Source organism: Pituophis catenifer, unplaced genomic scaffold (genome assembly GCF_029215685.1).
Source record: "Pituophis catenifer annectens isolate HBS135680 unplaced genomic scaffold, rPitCat1.0.hap2 SCAF_5, whole genome shotgun sequence".
NCBI classification, from domain to species: domain Eukaryota; kingdom Metazoa; phylum Chordata; class Lepidosauria; order Squamata; family Colubridae; genus Pituophis; species Pituophis catenifer.
This window is the reverse complement of record NW_027256885.1, coordinates 22,272,946-22,279,255: the sequence shown is the minus strand read 5'-3', so window position 1 is coordinate 22,279,255 and position 6,310 is coordinate 22,272,946. Positions and strand designations below refer to the sequence as shown.

Sequence of the window (6,310 nt, the reverse complement as noted above, 5' to 3'; positions counted from 1 at the left end):
CACCTATCCCAGCTCCTATATAACCCCGATTCTTTTCTATCTCGCAAACATCCAGTAAGCTTGTCTGCTTCTGCACAGTCCAAGATCTTTGCGGTTAACGTAGCCTCCGATGGTGTATTTTTGGATTTCCATTCTTGCGCAAATGAGATCCTGGCTGCAATGATGATGTGGAGAGCGAGATACCAATTAGATTTGTTTAAGTTCTCTGGTTTCATGCCTAGTAAAAACGTTTCCGGGTTCAATTCTATCCTACATCCTGTGATTTCTAAAATCCATTTTTGAATTCTAGCCCAATATTCTTTTGCTCGGGGACAGGTCCACCAGCTATGAAAATAAGTTCCCATAGCGGCGTTGCATTTCCAACAAACCGGAGAGGTTCCCGGGAACATCTTCGATATTCTAGCCGGAGGCCTGAGGACTCAGGGTGGCTCACAACGGTAAAATGCATAGTTCCTTATTAAAACAATATAAAATTAAAACCCAATTTTAAACAGTTTAAAATTCATTAAAAACCCCCCATCAGTCCAGGCTACGGAACAACCAGGTCTTCAACTCGAGGCGGAACGAGCGAAGGTCAGGGGCCATCCGGAGCTCCAAAGGAAGTTGGTTCCAGAGGGTGGGTGTGCCCACAGAGAAAGCTCTCCCCCTGGGGGTCGCCAGCCGACACTGTCTGGCCGACGGCACCCTGAGGATGTCACTGCGTTCTTGTATTTCCCAGCTGAGCTTCATATTTTTGGACTAATAGACTTGCTGTAGTTTGCCAAGTTCCTTATCAGTATTTTTACTGCGCATGTCCTACATTCCATTCCTTCATTACTACTCTTTCCTTTGTTCGCTCTGCCAGGAATGGTCCGGCAGAGGAATGCTGCCAAGATGTAGCTAATTAGATAGATAGATGTTTTGTTACTTTTACAAATAAAAGAGTTTTATTAGAGAATACTTCTTCGGGTTTTATTTCAGAATATTGCAACTTGGAGAAAGCCACGGTCCATCCTCTAATTAATGGTGAGATTATCCCAGAGCCAAAAATGGGATCGATCAAAACCCTAACAGAGGAGGCCCTGTCTGTGGGAATGCACCGGGCGATTGGGGATTGTCGCTGGCTGCAGGGGGTCAGACAGATATCCCGGGCCTCTCATTTCACAGATTCTAGGTCCAGACACATTGACATCCGTTATCAAAACATAAAACATTTAGTGAAAAAAGGTTTTGTCAAAATGCAATATGTATCTACACATGATCAAATTGCTGATATGCTCAACAAACCACTCCCAGCAGCTCAACACGAGTATCTGCGTAAGAAGATGTGCCTTATTTGATGATGTACCTGATGTTCACTCAACTGGCAAAGAAGGGGATTGTCACTGCGTTCTTGTATTTCCCAGCTGAGCTTCATATTTTTGGACTAATAGACTTGCTGTAGTTTGCCAAGTTCCTTATCAGTATTTTCACTGCGCATGTCCTACATTCCATTCCTTCATTACTACTCTTTCCTTTGTTCTCTCTGCCAGGAATGGTCTGGCAGAGGAATGCTGCCAAGATGTAGCTAATTAGATAGATAGATGTTTTGTTACTTTTACAAATAAAAGAGTTTTATTAGAGAATACTTCTTCGGGTTTTATTTCAGAATATTGCAACTTGGAGAAAGCCACGGTCCATCCTCTAATTAATGGTGAGATTATCAAAATCAAAAATGGGATCGATCAAAACCCTAACACCTGGTAGCAGTCGGACGGTTGAAATTATGGTTTTTTCCTTGCTTGTTATTTCTGATAAGACCGCCTAGGCTAATTAGCTAGATGATTGATTTTATGACTGAGGAACGTTAATTAATCTATCTGCTAAGATGCCAAAGAAGAAGAAGAAAAACAAATACAAGATGTATTTTGCTGAAGAGGAGGCAGAAAGAAGATTTTCAGATTTCCAGCCCCTTGCTACAGCCACGCAACTTGAACAAGAAGGGGCCATGGGTGAGGAAGATCAAAAAATGCTTTCGGAAATGCGTCAAGGGAGAGATAACAGAACAGCTGCTTTTGAAGATAATGAATTGCGACTGAGGTCGGTAGCTTTTTCTTCTCAATTTGCATGCTATAAATCTATCCTCCCGGAGCCCTCAGATTACAATGTGCTTGGTGCTAGCCCAAGAACGTTTTCACAAACTGCCGAGCATTCTTCCTCCCACATAGAGAGAGAAGTAATTTACTATCCTCCTCAAAGCCCTGAACTCACTCGGCATGAGATGGCCATCAAATCCTATCATGAGCACGTAAAATATTATGAAAATGAACTGTCTCGGTTTAAGACGGATTTGTCTGTGCTTGAGCAAGATAAGACAGAGCCTCGTGACTTAAGAATCTCTAAAAGCGCCATCTTGCTTTCTTCCTCAGAGCCAAAGACACACCCCCTGGTGGATTCTGTGTCAGGCCAATTAAAACAGAGAGCAGTGCACACGTCACATAAAAGTCTCCCTGATCAAGTTACATGTAAACCTGCCACGCAGTCATTTCTTGTAACTGGGCTGCCCGAAGCTAAAGGTGCAGCACCATCTGCTGGCGAAAGTAATTTACTACAGGAAGCTGAAAGAGAACGGAGCTTAGATGAGCACTTTGAATTGTTGCACCAGACCCTGGCAAACCTGTCTCTAACTCACTCAGAGATTCAAGCTGAAATGCCACAAGTGTCTCCACAGACCCCATCTCCAACACCCCCTGGTGGTGCTGGTGTCCTTTTAGATGGAACACAACAAAGCTTAATGCAGCAAAGGCAAGCTCAAGCACAAATGGCAGCTGGAATACAGCAGATTCCAATGAAACAGCAGCCACAAATGCCTGCATATGTGCCACAGCCACAAGTGCAAACAGGGCCAGCTCCTGGTCCACCTCCAATGGCACAACCAAGACCATTTTTAGGTCCACAACAGGCACAGCAAATACCACAGGCATTTCTGCCAGCATAGCCAGCATACCAAATGCAGGCTCCTTACCAGGCATTTTCTGTCTCTCCACTAACTGGTGAGTCAAAACTAAAAATGTCAGGACATAATTATAAAGCCTGGGTCAGTGAGATTACACTATTGCTTCTTAGAGAAGGCACTCACTGCATGATTTTTAATCCTCCTGCACAGCCATGGACTTTTGCAATAAGAGACTTAGAGATTAGAGCTCGCACAACATTATTGATGTCCATGGATACTGAACTGCAGGTCACTTTTCCACCAAATACAGCAGCCCGACAAATTTGGGCTGAATTGGAAAATTGCTACAGGCCTGTCTCAATTGAATCTTCATGTTTACTCATGTCTGAACTCCACGGTTCGAGATTGAAACCCGGTGAACAAATTGGAGGGCATTTGACCAAACTGAAAGGAATCAGAACAGAATTGAGAGAAAGAGGCCATAATATTGAAGATATTCAAATGATCAGCATCATCGTTAACTCATTGAATTATGAATGGAAAGATGCTGTTACAAAAATTAACCAAGTCCCAATTGCTCAACGCACAGTGGACAATGTCTGTAGACTTTTAATTGAAGAAGAGGCATTCATGTTGGCCACGCCACATTTGAGAGGATCACCCGCATCAAGAGCCCCACCTAGGTGCCCCTTCCGAGGAAGAGCCTACGCTCCAAGGATGCCAAGGTGCAACACCTGCAATCGTGTGGGACATGCCACCCGGGATTGTCCCCAACAAGTTCCAGCTCCTGTCTCATACCAGCCCAGAGGAGCAGATTCCAGAGGCAGAGGCAGAGGTGGAAGACAAGGTCGTTGTGGTCCCCGGCATGATGCACAAGCTCCACTCGCCACATTGGCTTTAACCAATGATCCACAACTTCAACCAGAGTACGACAGACAACTCCTGTGGACTTTGGACAGTGGTGCAGCATTGCATGTTACCTACAGAAAGGAACTTTTTACAGAGATGCACGAGCCTGAACCAGAACTACGTGAACTTTACTCTTTTTCCAATCATCCTTGTCAGGTCAAAGGAAAAGGAACTGTTTATGTTGAAGAGCTCGATGCATTCATTCCTGATGTTTATTATATACCAACAGCAACCAGTAATTTGCTTAGTCAGAGTCACTTGTCTAGAATGTTAAAATTCCAGGTTCACCACCTTGAAAATGCAAGTTACATAGTTAAAGATGGAGATATTGTTGCTGGAGCCATATTAATTGGTGGTGTTTATTACTTAAAGCCAAAGCCTAAAACACAAACACAGGCAAGTATACAAACTCCAAAAAGGGAGAGCACAGGCCCAGAGAGAGATGCTCCAGAGAGAGATCCTGTTGCTATTCCAAAGGGTCCTAAAGCCAACAAAAATAGAATTGGTAAACAGGTTGCTCAGAGCAAGCCTGAGGTTCCTCATAAAACTGTTAATGTTGAGAATTTACTAACTGGTAAACCTTTGCATTCTAGGTGTATCCATAAATGGCATAGAAGATTGGGACATGGCAGTTTCCATGTTCTTATGAAGATGCCGGAGTTCGCAAAAGGTTTGGATCTAAAGGGGTGTAAGGTGTTTTTGGATTGTGCTGTCTGCAAAAAGGCCAAATCCAAAGCAGCAGCCATTCCCAAACACGCTACACGCCTGTCAACACGCATTTTTGATTTGGTTCACACTGACATAGTTGGTCCTTTTCCGCCATCATTTGGTGGTAGAAAATATTTTCTAACAATTGTTGATAATTACTCTAGATATGGATATGTATATCCTATGAAAGAAATATCTGAGACCTTTCAGATCTTTAAAGACTTTGCAGCCCTTGTTTCTACCCAACACCAAGTTCGCATCGCCAGAATCCAGAGTGATCGTGGTGCCAAATTCATGTCTCAGCGTTTCCAGAACTGGATGCGTAAGAATGGAATTATTCATCAGACGTCGGCCCCTTACACACCGGTTCATAATGGGGTCATAGAAAGAAGACAAAGGGTACTGCAAACCATGATACGTTGTCTCCTGGAAGACGCCAACCTTGGTAAGATATACTGGGGTGAAGCTATCAAGTATGCAAATTACATTGTGAACCGTACTTGGAGCAGTGTAACAAATCAGACTCCTTTCTTCATATTGTATGGGTACAAGCCCGATCTTAAAAACATCCATATTTTTGGTTCATATGCTATGGTGAACATTCCCTTAGCTCAAAGAAGAAAAGGAGGTCCAACAGCAAAAAGACTGAGATTTATGGGTATCTCAAAATGGAGCAAATTTATTGACTCTAAACATGTAATTGTGATTTCCCAATCTGCTAATTTTGCGGAAGATATTGACTGGTCCAGGATTCATTCCAATGATCCTGGAGTTTATTTTCCTAGAGATGATACTGCTGATGCCACGCAGATTGATGATCAAGATTCCACTGGTTCTTCTCAACCTGATGTTCCGTCTTCGCAAGCTGCGGATGCTGACGCTAGCGACGAATGTGAGGACGAGGATGAAGCAGAAGAAGACTGGACAGTTGTCCCGAGACGTTCCAACAGGGCCACAAAAGGGATCCCTCCACAACAATATTCTTGGCAACTGACAAAAGCACCCTTTCATTTTGATTTGCAATGTTACACTTCCGCCTGATAATTTCACACAAATCAAGCAGCTTCCTGATTCAGAGCAAGACAAATGGTATGATGCAATGCAGGTTGAAATGGACAGTCTAAAGAAACTTAAAGTGTTTACACCTGCAAAACCTCCAGCAAACAAAAAGGTCATTGGCACTAGATGGGTCTACAGAATCAAAAAGAAACCAAATGGTGAGTCACTGTACAAGGCCAGACTTGTAGCTCAGTGTTTCGCTCAACGTTATCCTGAGGACTACACAAATACCTATTCACCAACAGTCAGAACTTAGAGTGTAAAAATTGCTTTAGCAACTGCAACTATCCTTGGTTTAGAAGTTTTCCAGTTTGATGTTGACACGGCTTATCTACATACAGACCTAGATGAAGAGATCTACGTGAAAAGTCCTCCAGGATTCCGACAGCAAGAAGGGGATACCTGGTTTCTAAACAAAAGTCTTTATGGTCTGAAACAGTCTGGTTTAATGTGGTACTTATGTCTTACTGACAAACTAAATTCAATGGGCTTTATTAAGTCCGAAACTGATGAGTGCGTGTTCACAAAAAGATCTAACAATGCATATGAGATAGTTCTTGTTTATGTCGATGACATTGTTTATATTGGTCCAAATAAGCAGATGAGTGAAATTTTTGCCAAAGCTTTGCAGAGATACTTCACATTGAAATCATTAGGTCATATTAGCACTTATTTAGGTGTTCAGGTTGAAAAAACACAGAAGGGGTTTAGTCTTTCACA

At 42.8% G+C, this 6,310-nt stretch overlaps 1 pseudogene; it reads left to right on the top strand.

Annotated features, from left to right (window-relative positions):
- Positions 1-1,846: 1,846 nt before the first annotated feature.
- LOC139317449 (uncharacterized) lies at positions 1,847-3,682 on the top strand (annotated as a pseudogene).
- The last annotated feature ends 2,628 nt before the right edge of the window (positions 3,683-6,310 follow it).